This window comes from Pelobates fuscus, chromosome 3 (genome assembly GCF_036172605.1).
Source record: "Pelobates fuscus isolate aPelFus1 chromosome 3, aPelFus1.pri, whole genome shotgun sequence".
NCBI classification, from domain to species: domain Eukaryota; kingdom Metazoa; phylum Chordata; class Amphibia; order Anura; family Pelobatidae; genus Pelobates; species Pelobates fuscus.
Window position 1 is genome coordinate 346774553 of NC_086319.1, and position 27354 is coordinate 346801906.

Sequence of the window (27354 nt, forward strand, 5' to 3'; positions counted from 1 at the left end):
AGCACTTTTCAAAGCATATTAGCATCAAAAGCATCAAAAAGCAATAAAATGGAAAAAGAAAATGCATGGTATAAAACTTAAACATTTTCTATCTATAAGTAAAGTGCATGTTTCATTTAAATGAACGGTTCACATTGTAGAAATCGATATTGTAGTTATAGGATCACCGGTTGAAGTGCGCATGCTCAAGGTGAGCCTTTTATAAAAAACAAGGTGTGGTTGCTATGGTGACAACTTACACAATGTGTGTTTCTGTGCGTTACCAGCAGGTGGCTGCGTGCTCGGTATATTTTGTGGTCAGACAGCAAAAAATAGCGACAAGTTTGGAAACCAGTCAGCAATTAGTAGCCAATAGAAACAGCTTGCAGCAGCTAATTAGGATTGAAAACAAGCTCAATACGACTATTGCCAGAATTGCCAAACATATATCCATACACTTTACAAATTAATTAAGCCTGTTCATCCAATGATATATAAAGCTCTTCCCTTCCTAGATTTCAGTAAGGCTTTTGACACTGTTGCACATAGAAGGCTTATCAATAAACTGCAATCTTTAAGTTTGGATATAATATAGTTGAATGGGTGAGGCAGTGTCTGAGTGACAGGCAACAGAGGGTTGTAGTCAATGGAGTATATATTCAAAGCAAGGTCTTGTCACCAGTGGGGTACCTCAGGGATCTGTACTTGGACCCATTCTCTTTAATATTTGTATTAGTGATATTGCAGAAGGTCTTGATGGTAAGTTATGTCATTTTGCGGATGATACTAAGATATGTAACAGGGTTGATGTTCCAGGAGGGATAAGCCAAATGGCAAATGATTTAGGTAAACTAGAAAAATGGTCAGAGTTGTGGCAACTGACATTTAATGTGGATAAGTGCAAGATAATGCATCTTGGACGTAAAAACCCAAGGGCAGAGTACAGAATATTTGATAGAGTCCTAACCTCAACATCTGAGGAAAGGGATTCAGGGGTAATTATTTCTGATGGCTTAAAGGTAGGCAAACAATGTAATAGAGCAGCAGGAAATGCTAGCAGAATGCTTGGTTGTATAGGGAGAGGTATTAGCAGTAGAAAGAGGGAAGTGCTCATGCCATTGTACAGAACACTGGTGAGACCTCACTTGGAGTATTGTACGCAGTACTGGAGACCGTATCTCCAGAAGAATATTGATACTTTATAGAGAGTTCAGAGAAGGGCTACTAAACTGGTTCATGGATTGCAGGATAAAACTTACCAGGAAATGTTAAAGGATCTTAACATGTATAGCTCGGAGGAAAGACGAGATACGGGGGATATGATAGAAACATTTAAATACATAAAGGGAATCAACACAGTAAAGGAGGAGACTATATTGAAAAGAAGAAAACCTACAACAACAAGAGGACATAGTCTTAAATTAGAAGGGCAAAGGTTTAAAAACAATATCAGGAAGTATTACTTTACTGAAAGGGTAGTGGATGCATGGAAAACCCTTTCAGCTGAAGTGGTAGAGGTTAACACAGTAAAGGAGTTTATGTATGCGTGGGATATGCATAAAGCTATCCTAACTATAAGATAAGGCTAGGGACTAATGAAAATATTTAGAAACTTGGGCAGACAAGATGGGCCGAATGGTTCTTATCTGCCATCACATTCTATGTTTCTATGTTTCCACCAAGAACAATACAATCAATAATGTAAGAAAACAGCCTCTTCCTTACCAAAGCCAGATTTTGAACTAGGCATTTAATTAAAGACAGGAAAATCCTGAATGGTAATAGAAGTCAATGTTACTTACAAATCTGGTTTCATTGTAAGACAGTTACGTTTGACGACAGAACGTATTGCTACATGAATAATTATGACCTGGATAAGTTCATATCCTAGATGAGTTTCATTATGAACCGCTGTACCATGAAATATAGAAATTAGTTTCAGCAGCTATAATGAAGGTATGTATTTCACATAGAAGCCCAGATGTTATTCACTTGACTCTGCTTATGCATTTCTAATCTCATTTCCATAATAAAAAAAAAAAAGCTTAGTATGATAAAAAGGTAATCATTCTTCCTTTCATGGGTCTGTTTGGAAGAAACCGATATGAAATAAGAGGCAGGGGTTGATCAAGGTGACAGTGGAGCCTTAATATGATGCTTTAAAATGGATGTACTTGTCTTTATGCATATATAGCCTGATTTATACACCTTAAAATAATTATTTCGTAAATGTACTTGACAGGGAGTAACCACTCTTTAAAATCAAAACCTTTGATAATCTGATAATACTTTAGTACAGGGATGGTCAAATTGTAACTCTTTAGATATCATAGAACTATAATTCCCATGATGCTTTGCTTTCCTATTTACATTTGGGGATAGATTCTAAGATCTCAGTTTGGCTATTTTTTTCTAGACAAAATGGCATTTAATGTCAATTTCTGTGTAAGTCCTGGATTAGACAGTCCCATCTCAGAGATATCTGTCCCAGCAATACTTAAGACCAGACGGGGCCATCTCACAGAAGTTCCAATTCAGGGTGAATATAAGGCATTTCTAATACTGAAATGTGCAGTTTAGATCATATATTTAATGGATTTTCTTTTACATCTAAAGTGCAATAAATTATGCTGATCTTTTTTCTAAATTTGCTAAATGATCAGGAGCCTAATTAAAAAAAACCTCTATATCATTTGCCCCCCATAGTACTCTTTTATCCTGTGTTAACCAACATACTGATAAGACTACATGTTGACATGTAATGAGAGTTGGCTCTATGGGATGTCTCATTGTGCCTTCATAGTCTTGCTCAATCTGTAATCCTCCAACATTGCCTAGGTTTTCCAAGTGAAAGAAACTTAGGAAGACTGCAAATCTGGGCAAATGATAGTCAGATCCCTTTACATTCTGTAGCAAAATGAAAGTAAATCACATTTATAAGCTTTTTAAATCCTACACAAGGGACCCTGCTTTATAATTGGGGACATAGTCTGCTGGTCAATCAATACTGGTAGGTATTACAAAGACTATACTGATTGCTGCAATGTGAGCGATTTCATATGAAGAATCAGTAAGATTTAACAAATGCATTCAGATCTATTTGATTAAGTTCAACCTCATAAAAAGCACAGCACTAACAAAAAGTACCACCATGATAATTAAAAGAAACTGGGCTAGCTACGATGCTTGCTTATTTAATTAAGTCACTGTTTTTATATGGCACTTTTATCCAAAGTGTTTTACAAAATGTTATAAATTGACCGTAGCTATAAGCAGAGGATCTATAATTAGACATTTGGCACAAAAGAAGGAGAAAGTCCTGTCCATAGACCAACATTTGTAACAGCGTTATACAAAGTGTTATGTAAGAATGCTCATAACCTTACAATCTAAAGTTAAATATGCAACGACACAAAGGATATCACTGGATAAAAGCAATTTGAGGGAATTATAGAAAACAAAAACAGCTACAGGTGTTAAAGTTAGTTGGATGGTGGCTGATGATGTCACGGATTAAGAAGAATAGTCTATAAATTAAAGTGAAGCCATTATGGCTAGGCAACATTGCGTAGTAAGAAAACATGTGTTGTACCTAAGGAAGACAGAAGGAATGCATTCACAAACAATGTACACAAAAGGTACCTTGCGTTGATGGCTTATTTAGAATCCGTCTTGAAGTACATGTCCATGCCAGTAATACAGAGTTGTTTGTGAGGAATGTAGCCAAAAAAATGCAAGGACACACATTACTTAAAGGAAGACTCGCCATTAGAGAAAAACCATAGGTTTTTAAATTATGATGGTACTCCAGGAGTTAAACTGTTTGGTAATGGTTTAACTCCAAAGTTGGTGCTCCAGCATCTGTTGCTTCTGACTCGAGAAAAATAGTTTGAGAGTTGATGTTCTCAGTTTATCAATGTGTGCAGTACACACTATTTTTCTCAATAGGAACCCATTGATAGGCTGAGGGACTCATCTGACACTCCCAACCTATCAGTGCACACCTGGCTAACCCTTATTCATACCGCACTACAGAGACCAACAGAAGCTTGTAGGCAGAAGTGTCAGGTGCAGGAGCATCAACTTCAGGATTACACTGTTACCAAATGGTTTAACCCCTTGAGGTAGAAAAGTGCCCACATTCTCCTGCTCCCACAACAGCTTGAATAAGCTGAAGTTTTTATAGAGTTATACTCTGTTGTCATTCAAACTGAGCTACTGTCTAAAGTAGCCTGGACTGGTGTCTAGATTTCTTCATCAAACATACATAAGTGACACAATGATGGCATGTTTATTCTGGGATGCAAACAAATGGGACCTTATGTGGAACTTTGCATTTTTAAGCAGTTTACAAAAATGTATGTAGATGGAAGATATGTGATTACAGTTTTAGCTCCTTCAATATCAACATTAATGTTTCCAGATATCATTAGCCAGCTACTAAAGACCTCATGTTAAAAAGGAATACCTGCTTATGTAACACTGGTAGTTTTATAGAGCCTCTGCATTGCTATAAGTGGAACATTTCACAGAGACATTATGATGATGATGACGACATGATGGCTATGATAGTATAGACTGCCATTGGTCCTTAGAGGATTAAGGTGTCCATATAACTATTTAAATGTTTGTTCCAAATGCTACTAAAATAATACTTGGCTAAAAGCATAGATAGATCAAACTAGACATTTAAAATTGATTGGGAATTTTTTTTTTAACCAGGACAATGACTTGAGGTATAAATCATCACCAACCCAATGGGCCATCCATGTCTCGTATGATGGATGCAAACAACTTGGTCCACTAGGATAGAATGAAAATAATTAAAAGTACTCACTCACCTGGAGTTCTTAGGTCATCCCTTTCTTACAGACAAACACTAAAAAGCATATACTAAGGGAGAGTCTTATATTACTTGCTTTTATAAATAGTAGATAAGGAGTTTTTTAATAATCGAAGATTGTCTTTGCCTTTGCTCCCCTCTTTGTCTCTTTGTTATTAGAAGACTCAGAGTAAAGCGAAATTGATTAGAAGAAGGCCAACAGGAGTAAGAGAGGCAACATGGAAAGAAATGAGCTCTACTAACTAATTTTTATTTATTTAGTCCTTGTTTTCTAGATGTTTGTCATTTTACATCCAGCTGATGCTATTGTCCTAAATCCATCACACTTGTTTAGAAAAATGCTATCTGACAAAATACCATATTTTGGGAATACAGATTTTGATAGTGTTTTGTAAGGTAGGTTTTATCAAGAAATTAAAAGGAACCCTACAGGCACCAAAACAACTTTAGCTTAGTGAAGCAGTTTTGGTGTATAGATCACGTTCTTGCAGTCTCCCTGCTCAATTGTTTGTCATTTAGAAGTTAAGGGGATATTTTAGGCACCAAAATAACTTCAATCTAAAAGTTCTAATAGGAGGCCCATGTAAAAACTCTTACCTAAATGGTTTAAATCTTACTCAAATGTTGCCTACGCGGCAATGTCCACTCACCCACTGATGGCATCCGGCTTCTTCTCGTCCATCAGTGACTCCCCATTCACTAAACTGGCTTGGAAAGAAACATAACCAAAATATAACCCTGTAAACACCCAACATGTGCATAGTGTCCTTTCCGAATTGCCTTTAACTTTGTCATCATCACCTGCTGGAGTAAAAAAATAAACAAATGCTGATATAATTTATACTATCTAACCTTTAACCATGTAGGCATTTACAGTGAGTTCATTAATCTAGCTGACGATGAGTGATGACTGCACCACTATTGTTGACCAAGTTGAATCTAAAACTTTAATGAGGAAATAAATATAAGCACTATTTATAACAATGAAAGGCTTGTCTGTGTATTTATTTGGTTAAAAGAATGTAAATATATGAGTAGATAGGTAAATAGATTGCATCTGCACACTAGCCCTTGGGGGTGTGTATCAAGGAAAGCAATAGCTGTTTTTTTTTACAGTAACAGATAACGAGGTTATGTATAAAATAAAAAGTTATGAAGTGAAAAAAACAAAAAATCAATGCATACACGGCAAAACACAATTTCATCTTGTTATCTGCTACAAAATGTTAAATAAGGATTAGTTCACCTCTTTATATTGATGCAGCTGTAAAACTACATAACTGATCAGACATTGAGACATTTTGCCTTCAGTCTGAAGAGCGACTGCCCTAGACAAATGGAGGAAGTACCAGCCTTATAAAGCGTCAGTTTCCAAAAAGGGACAAGACCAATTACCCAATTGACAAGACTACACGGAAAGCAGCAGATTGCCAATGGTTTCCATTGTTTGTCTCTGGTGGGAGTGGGCAAATAGCCGCAATGTTGCAAGATCTAGAAATTAGGAACTATGATAAATAATTAAACAGTTCTCAAGATAAACAAGAAGATCCATTACAAAAAACAAGTTTTGTATGTTTTACCTTCTAGAACAATATAATAGAAAGTATGGTAAAAATACAAATGTCCATTAATTATGAATTCAATTTACTTAATGGTAAATATGATTCTAGAATAAGTGTCCGTTTCTATAAAAAGCTATTGTTTCTTCAGCTGTTTTTCTGTCCTGAATCAGAACTGTAAATAAGCGACCTTGATCCAGAATAATTTACTTGTTCTATATCTGCAACACAAGAGGGATTAAAGTAAAAATTGCTGTCCTATTCTTCCCTAGGGCAATACATCAGTATAGTCCCTAGCAATAACCTCTTATCTACAAGGACAACAGAACACATGTATTTTAAGGATAATGCCTTCTTCAGTGAAATATATGTGGACAGTTACTGTCCTTGATTTTATTCTGCTTTCTGTCTTCTTAACAGATTAAGCTGCATATGTTCTATTGCCACCAGTCATCTATCAAGATTAATGTGGAAATAGACAGAATGTTGTTGTTGATATCCTGTTCCAGATACCTTTTTAGGGATTTAAGAAGAAAAAAGATGATATTTTTTTTGCAAGTGAAGCCAAAAACTAGCCTGTGCAGTGTTGTTGACACATAAGATGTTAGCGTAAGGATACATATAGTTCTATATAAAACTGCTATTATATGTTTGTTAATCCTAGCTAGTGGGGGTGATAAAGTAATTGTTGAATGTTGGCAAAAAAGTATTTATTCAACATTTTTCTTTAGCTCCCTTTTCCTGTGCATTTTTCATTAATTAGTAATTACTCTGATATAGTCACGAATAACACTAATTATAAAATCATCAAAGAGCATATAAAATTGGGTAGAATCAGATTAAATTGATATTAACATTTGGGGGAAGGCCAGCGTGGTTTTACATAGATTAGTAATCATGAAATATCATAAATGCATGATAATTATACGATTATCAAAGAACAATTGGATAAAACTGAGAAGATTGATATTAACGGATATTGAATGGGGTGATGGGTACCCTGATTAGGACAGTGGTAGGCAACCTTCTACACTCCAGATGTTGTGTACTACATCTTACTATTTTCATAATACTCTTATCACTGTAATACTGGCAAAGTATCAGAAGTGATGTAGTCCACAACATCTGGAATGACGAAGGTTACCTACCCCTCGTATTAGGAGCTGAAGACATTGAAGAGGTCTGATTTGAATAATAGGAGGAGGTAGTGAGAATTGATGATTTGGATTCAGAGGGACTAGTAAGGAGGGGACAGATAAGGTAAGGATGAGCATATAGATAGTCAAGGAAGGTTTTTCTCAATAAGTAGATATTTAAGAGTTTAAGAGTTTGTGAGGAAGGTGGCCATTTGGAAACATCGACAGATGTTTGTTTGTTTCACTAGTAATGAGAGATGGTTGAGTATGTGCTGAATTGGGTATTGGCAGATTGGAACCCTGTATATTTAAAGAGACAGACAGCCCATTCCTCCTCCATTGATGTCACTGCTCAATGCTGGAGGGGGATGGATGTCATTGAGAGCGAGCTGAGGGAGAAGAGATATGACATGGACTGATGGGCCGTGCCGACATTGGCGGTCTGTCCACAGCATGCTGTGCGTGCTGATGTCAAGCATCCAATATTTAAAGAATTAACATTAGTCACTTGAAATTTCAAATCACTGAAGTGGTCATGGTGCTTGGAGTAACCCTTTATAAGTATGAAAACATATTATAGGTAGCACAATGATACATTAATAACAACAAATGGAAACCACGTGCAATAGGAAAAATCTCACAAGAAGATTCCATTACGTCAGCAAATGTCCTAGTTTACTAAGCGACTATGAAGCAGCCTTTATTGAGCATATGCAAAAAAGCCCAAACTCATTTGTACAGAAAATTGCTGTACATAATCTTGAATAAGACTACCTTAAATCGCTTCATTCTAGCTGTATCAACACTACATATTGATAGTGAGCGACAATGAGCCTAGGGTAATGGGACAGGATTTAACTCTCAATGCTTTATTAGATTTAGAGTTGAAGTTAGGGTTTCTAGAGTGTATCTGTTTAGGATCTATTTAATTGCATGTAAGTCGACCACTTAGTGAAAATGAGCTCAAACTCAACCTTAATGCTACACACTGCAAGACATATTACAAGACAATGCAAAAAACAGAGTCAAGTGAATTCAACTTTTTTTTATTTTATTTTTTTTAAAGCAAACTAATATACATTTTTACATACATTACTGAAAGTTTATTTTTACATCTTGGTGGTTGTTCAGCAAACTACCTAGCAGTTGAAATGAAGAGAGAGGGACGCTTTAATTACTGGGGTATGAGTGGGGATGTTGCCAGGTGCGGGCTGTACTGAGATACCAAGGGCGGCAAAAATGCTTGCACCGGCCCTGTTCCTCAAAATTCTTAGCATTGGAGATGGCATTGTTTCACAAGTATCTAGCTTCTCACACATGCTGCCTCACACTGTATAATTTCTATTATCTACTTAATGGTAGAACACCCCCACATTTTGATTGGATCCTCCCATTTCCTTCCCACGTTGGAAGGGTATGTAGAAATGGACCACTACTAACTAATACGCTACTTCTTTATGCAGTCACTTGCAGTCTTGCTTACATGTTGTGAGAGTACCCTCAATCTACATTCTGCCAGCAAGCAAGATTGAGTCACAATTGCTATACACTGTACTGTGAATTGTGATGTAGGACAACATTGACAACATTTTTTTGCTACAAAGTACTGTCTAGGGAAAAAAAAAAGTTTTAAAACAAACATTTGCAGCAGATCTTAAATGGATACTGCAAATGTATTTTCTTGGTATTATTATTTGTGATATTGTTTTCAGTTCAACTACGACACCAAACCTATTTATGCAAAAGGATAGAAAGTAACATGCCAGACAATAAAAAGACTGATAATAAGCTGAGACGGACATCTTGGTTGTGTAATGTAAAGAGCGAAGCTGTACGGGGGCTGATCAGTACAAAGTTCTATCGTTTTGGCAGGCTGATAATGTAACAAGATGGGATAACCTATGCTGTGTGACTGGTCGATGACCCAGAATACGTGCATACAAATTGTAATTGAACAATTCATGTAAAGATCCAAAAACAAATGAACAATAGACTCGATAATACAAATGGGTGTGAGGCTGTTTGGCAAAATAAAAAATACAATGATAATTAATAAAGCGTACAGCCGTCCTCTGCAAAGGAACTTAATTTACTGCTGAGAAAGTGATCCATATCTTTAAAATTACAGAGACAGCAGTATTAACTGCACAATGTATGTCAGAAAGAAAATATAGATCTGTCACATTGGAACTATATTACTTGAAATCACTGATAATGGCTGTAATATTTTCATTGATCTGGCATGCATTGTCTATCCACAATCTCATTATCTTGTTTACTCTTTCTATAGCTCATACTTTTAGTACGAGGTAAGGAAGTGATGATAATTTTTTTTTCTCCTGGAATTCGGAATGTACTTTCCCATAAAACATAACGAGCGTTTCATCTTCAATGTCACTATAATCACATCCTTGGGTTGAACAGATTATTAATTGTAACTGCTCAAGCATGCTTATGTAGGAGTTTAAACCTCGTCTTATCGAAGTTATTATAAGTCAATTTGTATGAAACTTTAGTTTCCTTCATTGTGCATTATTAATTTAATATGTGTGTACTTATAGGATTAAAATGTACCAGTCCCCAACTTGATTTCTAATCCTCTCCACTGCCTACCACACAGAGTGCAGAAAAGGGTTGCGGCTATATGTGGAGCCTCTTCATCGTCTATTGTCACTCTGGGTGATGAAAGAGGGGGACCATTCGCCAAGCATTTGGACATTCCATTGGGTTGGGGTGAGAATGAGAAATGTTTGCCACACTCATGCTAATGCTGGAGTTTCATAAACTCCAAATATCATGATTAATTAGCATTGGTGTTTGTACCTGTAACTCAACACTTATACCATGCTGTTTCTTGATGTAAGACTAAGCCAGCAAGGTGCGAAACGTGTCATGCATAATTGAATATTTTGCAGTGTGGTTGGTTGCACTACTATACTATGGCTGCTGAACTAAGCTTTTGTACTTTTGTATTTTTTTTAAGAGTGGATCAATACATTGAATCAATGTTGTGCTTTTTAATGCTATACTTGTGGTGCCTGTTTGTATTTGTGCATCAAATTGCCAGCTCAGGAAAAACTCCAGAGCCACAGAAAGCTAACCACAAGATGTGAGGTAAGAAATAATTCAATTATATCTGTACATCTATTCTTTTCTTTTTCTAACCCAGCACTTACACCAGGAAAAAATAATACATTATTTGAGTTATACGAAAGTAAGACCAGCGGCTGTGCTTTGACGTAAGGAATTTTCCTCTTTCTAAAACTAAGGTTGAACTAGTATGTTATTATATTTTCACTTAAATGTCAAGGAGATAATTGCTATTTAGTTACAAAAGTTAAAAAGAGCAATTCAAGCACCATAACTACTGCAGCATACTGTACTGGTTAGGGAGCCAGAAGTACCTGGTGCCCCCCTTAATGTAAGTAGTCAAATCATTTTGAAATTGTTTGACAACATACCTGGGGTCCGTCTGGTTTGACTACTTACATTAAAGGGGGCGCCAGAGCACTTGAGGTGTTCCTTTAGATTTAACTCTGCAGTCTTGTATGTATGTAGTGGGCATTGGATGAAATAACTTCCCAAAACCAACCATGAACCCCCCAATAAAGACAGACACTGATTTTGGATGAAACACAGCATTTATTAAAACATACAAATACTGTATAACACATCTAAAACTACAAATATAAATGATCATGACTTAACACAGTGGTTCCCAAACTTTTTAGGTTCAAGGCGCCCTTAATATTTCAGTATTTTTCCAAAGCACCCCAAGTAGAAATTTCTAGGTTGTATATCTGTACAGCGCTGACGCATTTAATGGCGCTATAGTGTAATGTACAGTGTTGGTGTCTGAAGGGGTGGTTGTATACATTTATTGTGTTTTAATACAGGGGTGTGTTTGTATGTGATGTTTGCATTTGATTGCAGGGATGTGCTTGTATATTGAGCTGGTGTTTGACTGCTTGGATGTATGCACATACATACATGCTTACACAGATATTCACGCACATTAAAACACAAATGCATATAAATACACCGACACATACACACAAATTCATACATACACCGACACATACACACATAGACACACGCCGGCAATTACACACACATACATACACACCGACGTATACACACATGCATCCTGACACACATAAACATTGATACATGCCCACACCATGACACAGATACACACTGATATAAAAACACACACCCTGACACACAGATGTGTGCGTGCACACAGACACAGAAGCACACTGATATATATACACACACACAGATGCACACCCTGACACACACACACTCATACACATACACACACTCAGACTCAAACAAAAACTCACACACATACACATACAAACACTCATACACAAGACCCATACACATACACACACTCACACACATACTCACGCTCACACACATACACACACTCTCACACACACACTCATACACACACACACACACACACACACACATTCACACACTGTCATGGCCGTTACCAGTAATTCCTGTCTCTTCCGGGTTGACGGACTGTTGCCACTCCCCCTCTCTGACGCGGTCTCGCTGCGCTACATAATGCGACCGCGCCAGACAACAGACGCTGGATTAATGAAAAGCATACCGCGGACTTAAACCGGCTGCAACTCCTCTCTACAATTTTCCTGTGTACCGAACCGGACTCGTACTCGACTGACCTCCTTCTCCTTCCCTCGATCACGGCTAACCCTTTGACTCCTCTCGACCTCTCTACAACAGAACCTCCCCGGAGGGGACTCTGGGACCAACTTAAAGCCTCTGGAAGCTAAGTTACCTCGCTTGTATATACGAACTTTTCCTCTGACTTCTGAGCACTCAAGCTTTAGCCTGCTCGCACGTTCTCCTATCGTTATAGGAGTAATTCCTATTCATTAACCCCTCAGTCTCCAGCTGATATGTTTTCTACCAATTAATCTAAATCAATTCTCTGCAAGTTAATATCAACTACCTTCCTTCATTGAATTATTGCTGCAAATCAATTGTATAAGACAATCTAAGAATCACTCACCAATTCTGAAGTATTTAAAGATACAGCACCTATGTTCCTCCAATCAAAATATTAAAGACACAGTATAAGTGAATTCTCTGGTGAACTGTCATCTCTTTATTTTCTCAATAGATTACATTCACATCTATTCAGTCTGAAATCTGCAGTTGAGCTCCATCTGACTATATGTGAACGTGACAGATTAATCCAGCCTTTGTAATGGATCCAGCAGATTTCGATTCAAAACTCACTATGCTGAATCAAAGAGTCGATACGCTTGCTCAAGGCATGTAAGATCTCCAGGTTACAAATGAACGGATTCTTACTTATGTCAGAGACTTACAAACCCACACTCCTCATACCGTTATGCACTCAGCCAGTGACCCTGCTGTCTGTAATCCCGAGAAGTTTTCTGGAGATAGATCGAAATACAGGGAGTTCCTTAATTCCTGCAAACTATTGATTGCTCTAAAACCTCGATCTTATCCCACTGAAAGATCTAAGGTTTGTTCAGTTATCTCCTTCCTAAGAGGTGAGCCTATGGCCTGGGCCCACTCCTTCTTGGAAAATGATGATCCCATCTTAGACTCATTGGACGAGTTCTTTGAAGCTATGTCTCTCCTTTACGAAGATCCTAATAAACAGTCTACAGCTGATCTAACCATCCGAACTCTCCAGCAAAAACAGAGACCTGTCGAAGATTACATAGCTGAGTTTAAGAGATGGGCAATAGAAACTCAATGGAACGATATAACCCTGCGCAACCAATTTCGAATTGGGTTATCCGAAGGAGTAAAGGATGAACTTTCTAGAACTTCCTACGACTCTAAACGCTCTTATTCAACTATCAATCAGTATTGACAGAAGGCTTAGGGAAAGAAAGGCCGAAAAAGCTCTCTCAAGTTCATCAATTAGTAAACCAGCTGCTCCTCCAAAACCAGCTGTAAAACCTTCATCACCTAACGAACCTATGGAAATTGGCACTATAAGAAGTCCTCTCTCACTAGAAGAAAAAACTAGAAGACGACTACTTAACCTTTGTATGTACTGTGCCTCCCAAGATCATTTAATCCCGGACTGCCCTCTATTGAAAAAACCACGGAGTGGTAATCATGCTCATACCACTTCTATACTGAGTGCACTCCCTTCTAAATCAACCACTCAATTTTTCTCCATTTCTCTCATATTACAGTGGGACAAAGAAAGAATAACGACTGATGCCATCATTGACTCTGGGGCTAACGGGGTGTTCATCGATTCATCCTTTGTAACCAAAAATAAAATTCCTTGTGTCCGTAAAAGCACTTCTGTTTCTGTCAGAGTGATTGATGGCTCCCTCATAGCCTCGGGTCCTATCACAAAAGAAACTATTCCTGTACGAACAACCACCCATAACACTCATATCGAATATCTTATATTCGATGTTATCTCTTCTCCCCTTTATCCGGTCATCCTAGGAATCAATTGGCTAAGGGACCACAACCCTCAAATTACCTGGTCTCCCTTTTCTCTCGCTTTTAACTCTGAGTACTGTAAGGAAACATGCTTACAACATATTCCACTCCTCCAAACTATTGAAGAACCAACTATACCTTCCTGCTATTCTGAGTTCTCTGATGTATTCAGTAAAAAGGAAGCTGAAACACTCCCACCTCATCGTCCCTACGACTGCCCTATCGACCTCATACCTGGTGCCCCCATACCTTTTGGGCACATCTATCCTCTCTCTGAATCTGAATTAAAATTCCTCAAGGAGTACTTGGATGAAAACCTCCGTAAAGGGTTCATTAGACCCTCCAGCTCACCTGCTGCCTCCAGTATGTTTTTTGTGAGGAATAAGGACCAGACCATCCGTCCCATCATAGATTACAGAGCTTTAAATAAGATAACAGTGAAAAATCGCTATCCTCTTCCCCTGATAAACGAGCTGATTGAAAGGTTGAAAACTGCCACTATCTATACTAAACTTGACCTCCGTGGGGCATACAATCTCGTTAGAATCAAAGCTAACGATGAATGGAAAACTGCCTTCAGAACTAGATATGGTCTCTACGAGTATCTTGTGATGCCTTTTGGCCTCTGCAACGCCCCTGCCACCTTTCAACATTTCATAAATGACATCTTCAGGGATCTTCTGGACGTCTGTGTCATCATTTACTTAGATGACATTCTTATATATTCTAATACACCTGAGGAACACAAAAAACACGTGAGATGGGTGTTATCCCGACTTAGAACTCAGAAATTATACGCTAAACCAGAAAAATGTCTCTTTAACGTCAATGAAATAACCTTCTTGGGTTACGTTATCACTCCTCATTCGATTGGAATGGATAGCTCTAAAATCAGTTTTATCCTCAACTGGCCCATTCCTTCTAACGTAAAAGAATTACAACAGTTCCTGGGGTTTGCTAACTTCTACAGAAAATTTATTAAAAATTACTCTGATGTAACTCATTCCCTTAATTCACTTAACAGCAAAAAACATGTTTTCAAATGGAATGAAAAGGCCCAAAAGGCCTTTGATGAGTTAAAAAGAAGATTTACAACTGCTCCTATCCTTCAACTCCCTGATCCCACATGTCTATATGTCCTTGAAACAGATGCTTCCGAAACTGCCATCGGAGCTGTTCTCTCCCAACACAAAACTCCTCAAGATCCTCTTCATCCTGTTGCTTTTTATTCCCGTTCCATGTCTCCGGCTGAAAAGAATTACCCTATAGGAGAAAAAGAATTATTAAGCATAAAATCAGCCTTAGAAACCTGGCGACATCTTCTAGAAGGAACACAAACTCCTATAATAATTTATACTGACCATAAAAACCTTGAATATCTTCACTCCAATAAAACTCTCTCTGCAAGGCAAGTAAGATGGAACCTCTTCTTCTCCCGGTTTAGTTTTCAAATCGTTTTTAGACCTGGGGCTAGGAACAAAAAGGCGGATGCCCTTTCCAGAATTCACCAAGAACCTGAATCAGAATCCCCACATGCAGTCATCGGAATTGCCACATCCCTTATAGATGACATAAAAGGCCTTCATCCAGATGCTCTTGAACTTCCTAAATCAACTAAATTATCGTTGAAGGACGGTCTCTATTATTTTCATGATATAATTTACATTCCTCCTCCATTTAGAAATAAAATACTTGAATTCATTCATGACTCTCCTCTGGCAGGTCATCCAGGTATAAAAAAGACCCTCGAATTATCCAAAAGATATTATTGGTGGCCGCGCCAGGACATCACCAACGAATCCTACGTGAAAAACTGTTCAACCTGCCAAAGATCCAAATCTGACCATCATCAACCCTTTGGTCAGTTGATGAATCTACCGGTTCCAGAAAGACCTTGGCAATCCATTTCCATGGACTTCCTGGTAGAACTTCCCCCTTCTCAACACCATTCTACCATTTTAGTAGTAGTGGACCGATTCACAAAGATGTCCCATTTCATTCCTTTGAAGAAATTACCTTCATCATCAGAACTTTCAAAAACATTTCTCGATAATATTGTGAAACTTCATGGACTCCCAGATGAAATCATATCAGACCGCGGAACCCGGTTTACCTCTAAATTCTGGAATGCATTATGTACTTCTCTTCGTATTCAACGTAAACTATCTTCCGCTTATCATCCTCAAACCAACGGGCAAACTGAAAGAGTTAACCAATGCCTAGAACAATATTTACGTTGCTATTGTTACCACTTACAGGATGATTGGATGACGTGGTTACCCATGGCCGAATTTGCTTATAACAACTCAATTCATACAAGTAGCAAGATGACTCCCTTCTTCTCCAATTATGGATTTCATCCCTCCTCATTTCCTTCTCAAATAATTCCTTCATCTAACCCCGCTGTCTCGGATCAAATTTCTCATATGTCCTCGTTATTTCGACAGTTACATGAAAATCTCGAGGTGGCATCCTCTAACCAGAAGAAGTTTTTTGATGCTAAGAGACATCCTTCCCCCACTTATAAAGTTGGCGATTTTGTCTGGCTCTCCTCAAAAAACATCTCCACCAACCGTCCTTCAAAGAAACTGAGTTCCCTGTTTCTTGGTCCTTTTCAAATATTGTCTATCATAAACCCTAACGTTGTGAAATTGAAGCTTCCACCTACTTTTAAACTCCACCCGGTCTTTCATGTATCCTTGCTCAAGCCCCATCATCCTGACCCTTTCCAAAGAGATGTAATCACTTCTCCTGATCCTATCTTGGTACATGGTAGTGAAGAATACGAGGTCCAAAAGATTCTTGATTCAAGGATCCATCGTGGCTCTTTACAGTACCTCATTAGATGGAAGGGTTATGGAGTTGATGAAGATTCATGGGAAGATTCCTCTGAGATTCATGCCGACAAATTGCTTACAGCGTTCCACAAACGTTATCGATCCAAACCACGTGGATAGCACCCGGTGGGTGCTCCTTACAGGGGGGGTACTGTCATGGCCGTTACCAGTAATTCCTGTCTCTTCCGGGTTGACGGACTGTTGCCACTCCCCCTCTCTGACGCGGTCTCGCTGCGCTACATAATGCGACCGCGCCAGACAACAGACGCTGGATTAATGAAAAGCGTACTGAGGACTTAAACCGGCTGCAACTCCTCTCTACAATTTTCCTGTGTACCGAACCGGACTCGTACTCGACTGACCTCCTTCTCCTTCCCTCGATCACGGCTAACCCTTTGACTCCTCTCGACCTCTCTACAACAGAACCTCCCCGGAGGGGACTCTGGGACCAACTTAAAGCCTCTGGAAGCTAAGTTACCTCGCTTGTATATACGAACTTTTCCTCTGACTTCTGAGCACTCAAGCTTTAGCCTGCTCGCACGTTCTCCTATCGTTATAGGAGTAATTCCTATTCATTAACCCCTCAGTCTTCAGCTGATATGTTTTCTACCAATTAATCTAAATCAATTCTCTGCAAGTTAATATCAACTACCTTCCTTCATTGAATTATTGCTGCAAATCAATTGTATAAGACAATCTAAGAATCACTCACCAATTCTGAAGTATTTAAAGATACAGCACCTATGTTCCTCCAATCAAAATATTAAAGACACAGTATAAGTGAATTCTCTGGTGAACTGTCATCTCTTTATTTTCTCAATAGATTACATTCACATCTATTCAGTCTGAAATCTGCAGTTGAGCTCCATCTGACTATATGTGAACGTGACACACACACACACTCACACACTCACACACCTACAGAAACTCATACATACACACATATACACACACTCACACAAATACACACACAAGTTATTTGTTTTTATATCTCCAGTCACCCTCCTGTTAGCTTACCTAATGTGCCAGGTGGGTGGCTTGGAGTCCTGCTGCTGTGCCAGTGAGGGGTCTGGAGCTCATCATGCTCCTCCCCCTCACGCTGCTGCTGCTTCATCCCGTGCTGTCTCCCTGCAGGATGCTGGGAGGAAGTGACAGACCGCATTGCACCACCAAGCGCCGAAGCAAGCGGACCACCAGAGGACAGGATGCAGATAGCTGGTTAATCGCCTACACTACCCACAGATTGTCGCAGGGAAAAATGACACACCGATCATGAAATTTCCACAGCTCAAATGCCACCATGGTGGGAAAAAGCGCAAGGAAAGCCAGATTCCTAGTCAGGCCTGAGGCATGCTACTCCATCGGCCAAGTGTCGGCGCACCAAGATCATCCTGAAACCGATGGAACCAGCCGGGTCCGTATGGAGGTGAAGATCCGAACTGGACACCTCGGATGCTTGCCAATAGGTCCTCCCATTGTACCAGCCAGGAAGGAATCCCAGACTTCCAGGACATCCCGCAACTGTCGCGTGAGCCGAATAAAATGTCGAGGCTTTGCCACCCCAGGGCAAGTTCAACTTCCCCAAAAGAGACTGCAGTTGGCATAACTGGATTTCCCGTAGTCCACGGGCAACCGCAGCCCTTTTACCTTATCTCCATTGCCACAGAATCGATTTTGATGCCTAAGCAACTAGGGCACGTCACTGGCCCCACCATCTTATTGTGAGCAAGGGGAATCCCGGAGCGCCCAAACATCTGTCCCACAGTGTTGAGCAGGATTTGACACGCTGGGGAATTCACCTGGCCCACACACAGAAAATAGTTGCGAGTCTATCCCAGATTCCTGTCACACCACCCACCCCAGGAACGTGCTGTAGCATTCAAAGTAAAAACAGGATATAGAACAACCAATAGGGAGGCACATATCCACGTAATACCGGCCATCGAAAACACAACCAAGGAGGTGATAGCAGTCAGGATGCACTGGCAACAAATGAAACCCCGACTAAGGTCAGCGGGGGAGGCAGGAGGGGTTGCAGGCCGCACGCCACGTGGCTCCGGTGCGCGGACCTGATGCTGACTCGGCCCAGACCCACGCTGGCACAGCTTCCCAGAGAGGGGGCCGCAGGGGGTGAAACTGGAGGAGCCACATCTTGGGGAGAGGAGACCACCTGGGGCTGTAATAAGTGAACTAATTGCTTGTGGAGCTGCCGACCACCGTCAACAGCTGCCTCAGCACTGAGGGCTGACAGGATAGCCTCAACCTCCAGGCCAAAATCACAAACAGGCCCCAACAACAGGAGGAATTTCACAGAAACTGTTGCTGGCCCGGATCCTCTAGGCCTATCAGCAGCTCATGGTCCAAGGCCTCCTGACTGAAGCCTTGCATGTTGTGCAGACGTTAGGGGCAGAGCGAATGGGCATTGGCTTGAAGATTTTGGGGTTCAAACATTTGTTAACGATTTTCCCCCTCATGAACACCTGGGTCCTCTTTGCACTATGACAACTTCAATATGATAAAGTTGTTATGGTGCCATGGGTGTCTCTTTAAGACATAATGGTTTTCTTTTTATAACAAAAGTGAAAAGACAAGAGAAATTGAAAGCAAGAGAAAAAATATGTTTCTCCAAGGTCATAATAGTTTCAATTAAGACTTAAATGGGTGATCCATCACAGTGACATAATGTCAGTGACATACAGGAGATGGGCGACTTTTCTATAAAGAAATGACAAATAAAATTATTATTTATTAAGTGCAGGGGAAAAAAAGCTCCTTAGTCCTCAGGCAAGAAGATGTGGCATATTATCCAATGTATACATGATGTACTATGAGAGATTGTATTTGATTTCTCAAAGCAGATTTTTTTTCCAATATTTATCATAATTCCAGTCACCTGCTGTCACTGTCTATCCTCATGATTAACTTTCAGATAAGACCAGTGTGACAGCGTTGACAAATGCTATCAAATCTCCAGTTTCTTTAAAAAGCCTCTGTCATTCAAGAGATACGTCAATGACAGAGACAGTTTCAGGCAGATATACGCATAATCTCTACTTTGTGCTGGTAAAGGTGGCACGAAAGATATAAAAATCAACAAAAATACCACCCAACTGCACCCCTTTTGGAAGGGAAGTCCCAATGTTGAACCAGATTGCATTGCCACTTTTTGCTATCCTAAAGGAACACTATAACATTAGAAATACAAATCTGTATTGCTGACAATATAGTGCCCTAGTTGCACATCCAAATGCTGCTCAAACAAAGTTATTGAATTGCTTTCATATGACCTGCAACCTCACATGACTAAGTTGTAATCGGTCGTTGTAGAGGAAGCGCCTCTAGAGGTGTGTTTAACCTTGCAATGTAAACAAAGTAAAAACTGCAATGTTTTACATTGCAAGGGTTAAAATGACAAGCCCACTGCCCCTAGACCACTTATCTGAGATGAAGTGGTCTGGGTGACTTTAATTGTTCTTAATGCTCTTTTTCAGGAGCTCCAATGTTTTAATGTGTATATACATGTAAGAGCTTATCAACCCATGTAAACATGTCAATAAACTGTAATAAACATATTTAAAAGTTACCCATGGCAAATAAGATAATTTGCTTATAACTTATTTGGTTACAACATTTTCCGTTACATAAATGGTCGTCAGTAAGTCACGACATCTCCCAACATTTCCTGCCCGCTGGCCACCCCTCCAGCCACACAACCTAAAATTAAAATGGCCTCTTCGGCAATTTAGAATGTAGTGAGGTTTTTCACATCTACCGCCAACAAAGGATTTGAGTGTTCATGCCTAAAATGGCCTACAGAGCCTTCAACAATTTATCACACTGACAATAATTTGGGGAAGGAACACTCTTGCAAAGCAGCTTACAAGCAGTGTTGGAGGTCATCTTGGGTTAATTGTTTTATGTATGTATTTAAAATTATCCTCATGAAGTACACTTAGCTTTAGAATGTTTGCTAGCATCATATATAGAGCTCAAATGTGGGGGACTGTGACATGTTTGTCATTACTATAACTGTATTATTATTTCTATTTATAAAGCATCAACAACATCTAAAATAGGTCAAATGAGGACCAGTAGATGACAGAGTCGCTTCTAAAACCAAAAAGACATTCTGAGTCATTTCAAAACACATTTGTTCAGATAGCTCAATTGGTTTGTTCAATCCCTTAAATGGAAAACTTTAAACATGCAAGTTTTTCTTTTCTTTTTGCATAATCCAGTGTCTGTAAACGGATTCACAAAACGGTCACTAGACAGTTCATTTGCATTGACCTTGAATATATTATGTTCATTTCCTGCAATAAGCCCAATTTGTACAATCATTACAGTGTTTAGTGGGGTGACTAATTATTTGCCCCCGAAGGAGGAAGAGCTGAGTTAATAATGTTGAAAATAAAGGTGATTATTAAGTAATTAAGTGAAATCATGACGAAATGACTGTAATGCTGCCTCCCATTAAAAACAACCTTTATAGCACTGCACTTTTACTTATGCTTAGTGATTCACGTGTGCACACTATGGCTTCAATTTATTATTATTCGATAAGCTTTTCATATGATTTTTAATTTCTGGATAAACTTTTTAAATTCTCTAGCTGCAACAGTTTGTTTTTGTAGACATTTGGAAAACGTTTCCCAAAAATGTTAAGTCAAGGTCTATTTCTTCTTCTCGCCGTCTGTTCTGCAATGTCATCTAAAGGAAAGGGATAAAGAAAAACTCCAAGTACCATAACAACTTCATCAGAATGAAGTTGCTATGGTGCCAGGATGTTCCTGGCGTCAGCTTACCTTTAGGAGTTAAACCGTTCATGTATAGTTTAACCCCAAAGTCTTGAATCCAGGGTGGTTTAGGGCTACCCCTGCCCTTCCACTTCTCTAAGATTCTTGGAACTGAAAGCCCATGTCAGCCACAGGTACTCCAGATGGTGTACAACTCCTTTGATGTTTTGCCACCGTTATGGCTGAACGAGCATTATGAGAGATGTACTGCACAATATGTGGAGTGCTGAAGATGTGGAAGGATGCCCATCTAGTTAGCTACTAGCCTAAGCAGAAAAATCTATATGTTTCTCAAGCTGTTTTGTGAATGGGGAGCTGTGGATTGTCTTAGAGCGACAGCTGTCTCTAGATTCAAGACTCTGGGGTTAAACACTTTGTGAACTGATTACCCCCGTAAAAGTAAGCCATGCCAGGGTCCTCCTGGTACCATAATAATAGTAATTATTATAGTAATTTTCCTCCACATTGAGTAAATCTCTTAGCAGACTTCAGAGGCCTATTGTCAAGTCGGTCACCAGTCCAGGGCCCCTCATTTTTATGGGTCCCTCAGGAAGGAAAGCCATGATTGAGCATCTATCACTGAGAGCTGGGAAGAACTTTGCTGGCTCACAGGCAACTGGTGCCAAAAGTACAGGCTACACAGTGGGCAGAGTCACTGTTGTTGTCTACAGAGAGTACTAGTGTGTTTCTATGTATGCATGTCCATTTGTACAAGTCACAAAAAGAAATGAATGCTTTAGCTTAGAATATTCATGACAGGTGCATTGTCGCCATATGGGCAGGTGAAGATACCTTCCTTAACCTTATACCATACCCTCCCCCCCCCCCCCCCACAGTAAGATGCCGACACCCTTAGGTATAGGTCAATATGTCGACAGCTTTTAATAGTAATAATAATAACATATATATATATATATATTAAACAAACTTGTAAAGTCATTGCCCACCCCAACCCCCAGCCATCCCAACCTCTAGCCATCCAATATTAACGCTTCCCTCCATATCAAATCTTAAGGCAATGACCCATGACATAACATAGTAAAACAATCACTTTAATACAACATGAACAAGTACCAACATTTTCCACACAATCCTGGTAGGGGTATAACTACATCCCCGCTTTCAAAACCCACCAACATATTAACAACAGATAACCAACTGTAATAACCAACCATCTACTAATGCTCTTTTCTTACCTATGCAGGCCCGTTACCCTCTTAACCTTCCTTATGCTAGCCCGCCACTATGACCAAACGGGAAAACAAAACCAACTCTACCTGGTAAGTCAATTAGTAATGAGCTTTCTAAAATGGTCATACTCTCCAAATCACCATCAGGCTCCACCTAAGCCCACCTCCAATCCCTGTCAGTGCCTTCTTCTGCTGCTAAGCTGTGCTTTCTCCATGGGGCTACATTAGCTGAACAAAAGACTGGATTCTCCCACATACATAAGGAATGGGTGGCCATGACTGTTGCCAGTAACAGTCATGGCAACTAAGCTGTTAGATTTAAAGTTTGCACACAGATAAAGGGGCAGAGATAGACCATACCAGTTGATGACTGGACATTTCTTGATGATTGTGTTACCCAATATCAAGCACAACAACCAGAAAGCAGCATAATAGTGTTATTTTAATAATAGTTACTACTCTGTGCTCATTCAGCAAATTATCACAAGCTTCAAGTTTACAAATCACTGATTAATTAATACACACCTTACATTTGGTGTGAACCTGTTCATACGTTTACGTTGCTAGTTTGATGATAGAATAGAAGGAGATTGAACACTTAGACTATTTTTCTGAACCTGTGTTCCTCAAATGAACTACATAGTGTATGCACTCAAACATAGATGCTTTAATATTCAAAAATATAACCATTAGCATTAGCCTCTAGTATTTTAACTGTATATTTATCATACACAACTCTTCAGCATTAAGATTTAAGCTTATTGAATTTACAAGAAATAAAAAGCCTTTAACGTAACACAGGAACTGTCACTTTTGTAAATATTGCACAACCCAGTAACAAAGATATGCATATAATTTATATTTATATATATTTCATTTTTTTTCAAATCCACCTTTAGCATTTGAATCACATATTGATATTTATTTTGCACAATCCAAAACCAAGTAAGCCATTCATTTAATAATTGATAGATTTTTTTTATTTTTTTAAGTGCAATACAAAGGAATTTAACCCCTAAGTTCCATGTGTGAGGCTACATAAAGACGCACAAACGCATACTATGGGAAGAAAGCCTGAGCTTTGTCACATTCTATACTGATGTCTGTGTGTGCAGGGGCTTGCCTGGAGCATCGAGGAACACTGACGTTACCCACAAACTCAATTACTGTGAAGGAAAGTATGATTGATACTTACCCACGCTGCACTCTTCACACTAGTAAGCGCTTTAATAGCTGTCACTTAATGTATGGCTTGGGGAATGGGTCTTGAAAGCTATCTACCAACAGGTTACAGTCTTTTGTGCAGGATTCAAATAAATACAGTATACGTCTAAAGCTAAAAAAAAAAAACAGAGGCGATTCTTAAATCTATATTTCCTACAGAGGATGAGCGTCCGTCTATGAAGATAAAATGTTCTGTTGCTGCTACTGCTGTTGTAGCATTATCTTATAAGAGGGTCCACTTAACTCCAGATGAAAGGGATATTTATACATAATTTATGCTCTAATCACTCTTCTTATTGATTTGAGTGACCTGCTCAATTATCCAAAGGAGAGGATAATGTGGGACATTGTACTTTGCTAATGTGATATAACAGACAATACTGTATAGAGTTTGCACAGGGCAATGTGTCGGTCAGATAGAGCTCCGGAGCAGAACATTTAAATGGACGCTTTACTGCTCAGATAAAAAATAAATAAAAACAAAAATCCCTGTTTAGTAGATATACCAACAATGAAAGCATGCATGCATTTAATAATGTATTTATTCATTGAGGATATATCTAAAAACCCCGCTTTTCTGTGGCTGTCCAATCACAGACTTCCCAGTGCAGCTCAATGAGAAGTCTTTGCAAGGCAGGTGTTCTGGGCATTTGCTGCATCTTACGTTTAGCTCCACTAAGCTAACCAAACCAGGAAGTAACTGGAACTGTTGTTTGCTTGAAAGCCAGGGGGTGTAACCAGGCTAATTTATAAAAGTGTCAATTTCTATTGAAATATGCACTTTTTGGACACACTCTACACACATGAAGCATTTCAGCAATCTAAAGTGCTTTAGAGGTTTGGAGAGTGCCTTTAATTCTTAATTTATTCAACGTTGTATGGCATTTTGACATCCAGTGTGCAGTAATATTATTTTTTTTATCATCTCTGACAAAATGATTATTTTCCCTAATATGATTCAGTATTCGATATATTGCAGACTATTTCTATTTAATTTATTTTAAAAAATGTTCTATCCCAGGTGTCATTTCAAGGATGATCACACTTGAGTTTATGTGCATATGCACTGAAACATAACTGTACCATTTAAAGATAGATAGGTCTAATATTCCAAAAGTTCTCAAAGCAAACTGGTGACTAGACTACGATCAAAGTATTTCATTTATACAAACTAATTCTAAAAAAACAAACACATATATACACATATATTATTGATTAGAAACTTGCTAATAAGAATGTTTATTGCTGTACAGCTCTGTGACACTGCCATACGCTGCAGATTGCTCTAAGTATTATTGATGGGAAGCTTTGCGATACACTTACACACACTGCAGATTGCTGTGAGTATTATTGACAGAAAGCTCTGGGATACACTCATACGCACTGCAGACTAATTTGAGAATTATTGATGGGAAGCTCTGTTATACACTCATACACACCGCAGATTGCCGAAAGTATTTTTAGTGAGAAGCTCTGGTATGAACTTGTACATACTGAGGATTACTGCCATTACTATTGATACGGAGCTCTGTGATATACTCACACATACTGTAGATTGCTGTATTGTTAGTGGGAGGTTCTGGGATACACTCATACACACAGATTACTGTATTATTGGTGCGAAGTTCTGGGATACACTCATACACACTGTAGATTATGGCAAATAACATTGACAGAAAGCTCTGTGACACACTCATACACATTGCAGATTTCTGAGAAAATAATTGATGGGGAGCTCTGGGATAAACTTATAAACACTGCAGATTGCTGTCAATAATATTGATTGGAAACTCAGATATACACTCACAAACACTGCAGATTACGATGGGTATTATTGATGGAGAGTTCTGTAATACACTCAAACACACTGCGGTATTATTGATGGGAAGCTCTGGGATATACTAATACACATTTTGATGTGAGTACACTCATACACACTGATCCTTATTATAACTTGTATTACTGTGCAGCTCTGGGATTTAGTCATAACTGGAACAAGTAAATATTAGAGATATAGTATATTAAAAGTGCAACATTAAAAAATTTAATTTAAGCAAAAGAAGGAGGGTCAAAATACCTGAGTAGACAGCTGGCTGAGGCTAGTGGGATTTCTTCCCATGCAGCGGACAAAGCTGTTATCACAATCAAGGCTTATAGGCTAGAAGCATTTAGGCAAAGTCTGTAAAGAAAGCACAGGGGAACAACTGATGATCAGAATTCAATCATCTGAATGCTAGCAACAACATTGTTAACAATAATACATCATGCATAAAACGGAGAGATTTTCATTAACAAGGAATTGCAAAGAATGGGATACTTCGTAATTAGGAAGATAGAAGCAGTTAATTATCTTAAGAAATCTTAAGGATTGGTATCCCTTCTCATGGCAAAGGGAATATAAGATACAAATGGATTCTATGGATGAAATGTATAAATGTTCATCTGTTGGCCAAGGTTCCACTCTCTATCAAAACCTTATGGAGATAAATTGTCTGATTATTTTTATTTTTAGATTTTTAGATTTCTGACCATATTTAGTCCTATATTATTACATAACAAAAACATGGCACCTATTGCTAATTCTTTTTGTTCTTGGCATTCTCTGAGGACGAGGGAACCAATGGGCCCCAGAAATGTAACATGACTGTCTACATGCAGAATAACCTGTACCTTACACATCCTTACACATTTTATTTGCTTACTTTCATATACACTGAGCAGTCACTACATTAAAACTACCTGCCTAATATCCTGTAGGTCCCCCCATGGTGCCAAAAGAGATCTGGTCCGTCGAGGCATGGACTCCATAAGACATCTTAATGTGTCCTGTGGTATCTGCTAAAACATTAGCAGCAGATCCTTTAACCCCTTAAGGACCAAACTTCTGGAATAAAAGGGAATCATGACATGTCACACATGTCATGTGTCCTTAAGGGGTTAAGTCCTGCAAGTTGCGAGGTGGTGCCTGCATGGATCGGATTTGTTGTTTCAGCACATTCCACATATGCTCAAACAGATCGAGATCCGGGGAATTTGGAGGCCAGGGCAAAAAACCTTGAACTCTTTGTCATGTTCCTCAAACCATTCCTGAACACTTTTTGCAGTGTGGCAGGGTGCATTATCCTGCGGAAAAAGGTTACTGCCAGCAGGGAACACTTTTGCCATGAAGGGATGTACTTGCTCTGCAACAATCTCTAGGTAGGTGGTACGTGTCAAAGTAACATCCACATTAATGCCAGAACCCAAACCCATCAAGGCCAGCATTGCATTTTTTTAGCAATGTGGGCTACAGTAGCTCTTCTGTGTAATT

The 27354-nt window shown here is 39.0% G+C and overlaps 1 protein-coding gene across 5 annotated transcripts in view; it reads right to left on the reverse strand.

Annotated features, from left to right (window-relative positions):
* Positions 1 to 27354, reverse strand: part of APBA2 (amyloid beta precursor protein binding family A member 2) — a 431382-nt gene that overhangs the window by 273037 nt on the left and 130991 nt on the right. For all 5 annotated transcript variants that reach the window (XM_063449151.1, XM_063449150.1, XM_063449148.1 and 2 more), the window contains exon 2: positions 26122 to 26223. The gene's annotated coding sequence lies outside the window, so the exon portion shown is untranslated. The remainder of the gene's footprint in view (positions 1 to 26121; positions 26224 to 27354) is intronic.